Source organism: Lipotes vexillifer, unplaced genomic scaffold (genome assembly GCF_000442215.2).
Source record: "Lipotes vexillifer unplaced genomic scaffold, Lipotes_vexillifer_v1.1 scaffold1011, whole genome shotgun sequence".
NCBI lineage: Eukaryota > Metazoa > Chordata > Mammalia > Artiodactyla > Lipotidae > Lipotes > Lipotes vexillifer.
Window position 1 is genome coordinate 3,851,708 of NW_006787698.1, and position 2,557 is coordinate 3,854,264.

The following is a 2,557-nucleotide window of genomic DNA, read 5'->3' on the forward strand; positions in this document are numbered from 1 at the left end:
GAGGAGGAGGCAAAGTGGGGGGGGCGGTAAGGGGCAGGAATGGGGCCAGAGGGGGATGGGGGAAGAGGGTGGGGGAGGGGAGGGCTCACTCCCTCGCCGGCATCCACAGCGTCCACAACAGCTGTTATTTATTGAAGGCGAGTCCTCGCTCAAACAAGCATTTATTGGGCGCCTCCCGTGTGCCAGGCACAGTGCCCGGGGAGGCTGAATACATCTCAACTCGCCCCCGCCCTCCCAGCGCTCCTCTCTGGGAGTTTGACCAGCACGGAGCCAGGGTTTGGCCTGGCTGGTCCCATTTCACAGAAGAGGAAACTGAGGCCAGAGAGGGGGGAGAGTGAACGCTCTATGAGAGGGGGTGGCCCTGTGGGTTTTGGTTACCCCTGGAGCAATGCTCATTAGATGTGGAGCTAAGGCATGAGTAGGGGTGACCTGCACAGTCAGGGCTGGGATGGGATTTGAACCCCACGTGGCCGGCTGCCCCCCAGGCCTCTGGGTGCCTGTCTAGGGGCTGGTGCTCCGGGAGGGGCAGGGCGGTGACCCGCAGACCGCAGGATTCCAGGCATTTTCCAGGCCTGGCCCCCAGGGAGCCAGGCAGAGGCTGGCCTGGCCTTGCCCTTGGCCTTCTCATCTTCCTCATCCCTTGGTGGGGTGGGGGGGTGGGGGGCGTAGTAACCTTCACAGGGCCAAGGGGGGAGGGGTTCAGCCAACAGCAAACATTTGTTTTCTTTGCCTTGAACTTGGAATGACATGTCAGGGCTCCTGCATACAGTAGGTACTCCACAAATACCAGAGTCCTCCTGGAGCTCCCACCAGGTTACAGCTCCACCTCCACCCTATCCTCTCCCCAGGCCAGGCCAGAGGGGCAGCCCATTCTCACTTGCTACCCACTTTCCACCCCCCCAGGGAGAAGCAAGTCTAAGTAAGCCCTCTCTGCCTCTGCCAGCCTGTCCCTCTGTTCCCGGCATGGGCCTGTTGGGAGCCCACCCTGAGCTGCCCGCTGTTTATGTCTTTCTCCATCGGAGGGGTGGCTGCCTTTGCATTCTCAGTTTACCCTGACGCTAAAACCTCCTCCTTTCAGCCCAGTGTCTGCTCCAGCCACAGGTCCTTGGTCTGGTGATGGGTGGCCACCAGACAGCACTGAGAATTTCAGGGCTGCTTTGAACAAGGAGCTCCCAGCTTCTGCCACTTACTAGCTGTAAAACTTCCTATAATCGTCTGGGAAACTGGCTCTTTGCATCCATTCCCCCTCCCTGATGTGCCACAACCCCAGATGTCCCTTGGGTGCTCCCTTTCCCCGCTAGGTGTGGTCTGGGTGTAGGGCATGTAACTTGGCCCTAAGCCACACCCACATCCCATCTCCTGGCCTCCTGGACTGATTGGAGGATGGGCATGTAACCAACCTGCAATGAGCTGTGTCAGGGCTTTTGCAAGGAATCCTGGGAAACAGACTTTTGCATCTTGAGTAGCATTTGAAGCTGAGTCCCCATCTTAGACAACAGAGAGAGACCTCTAATAAGACTGAAGCCAACAGACTTGTGGTTGCCAATGGGGAGGGAAGGATTGGGAGTTTGGGATTAGCAGAGGCAAACTATTACATATAGGATGGATAAACAACAAGGTCCTACTGTATAGCAGAGGGAACTATATTCAATATCCTGTGATAAACCACAATGGAAAAGAATATGAAAAAGTATATATATATATAAAACGGAATCACTTTGCTGTACAGCAGAAATTAACACAACATCGTAAATCAAGTATACTTCAATTAAAAAAAAAAAAAAAGATGAAGCCACCCAAGTGGAGGAGGGCAATGGCCCCAAGGCCATCATTTCAGACCTGAGCCAGCTGTTCCTGATGAGCCAGCTGTTCCTGAAGCCCATAGCTGGGCTTTCATTCATGCAATCTATTAAACACTGTTTTGTGCCAGGTGCTGGTGCAGGTACTGGAGACACAGCCAGGAACAATGACAATCTCCATTCCCCAGAGGTAATTGACCTGCCTCAGGGCCTTTGCACTTGCTGTTAGCTATGCCTGGAATGCCAACTGCATCTCATTCTTCAAGTCTAGTCTCAAACATAGCCCCCTCAGTGAGGCCTTCCCAGCCACCCCCACCCCCCACACTTCAAGATTAACCCCCCACACACACACACACCTCCTCTCCCATTTCCTGACTTATTTTACTCTCAGCGTGAGTCATCACCTGACTTACTCTGTGGAATACTTGTGTTTGTTGATTCTGTCTTTCTGACGGGAATGTCAACTTTGAGGATGGAGTCTTCATCTGTGTGGTCCACAGCAGTATCCTTAGTGCCTAGAACAGGGTCTGGCACAGAGTTGGTGTCAGTATTGAATAAATAGGGAGCTGTCAAAAGGCTCCCTGTGGAGGTGGCATTGACATCATGGTTTGAATGTTAAAGAAGGAGGAAGTGAGGGCGGGGGTAGTGAGGGCATTCTAGGAGAAGGGCACAGCAAGTGCAAAGGCTGTTATGGCCAATACATTATCTTTTGACTTAAACCAGCTTGGACTGATTTAAAAGATTTTTTTTTTTTTTTT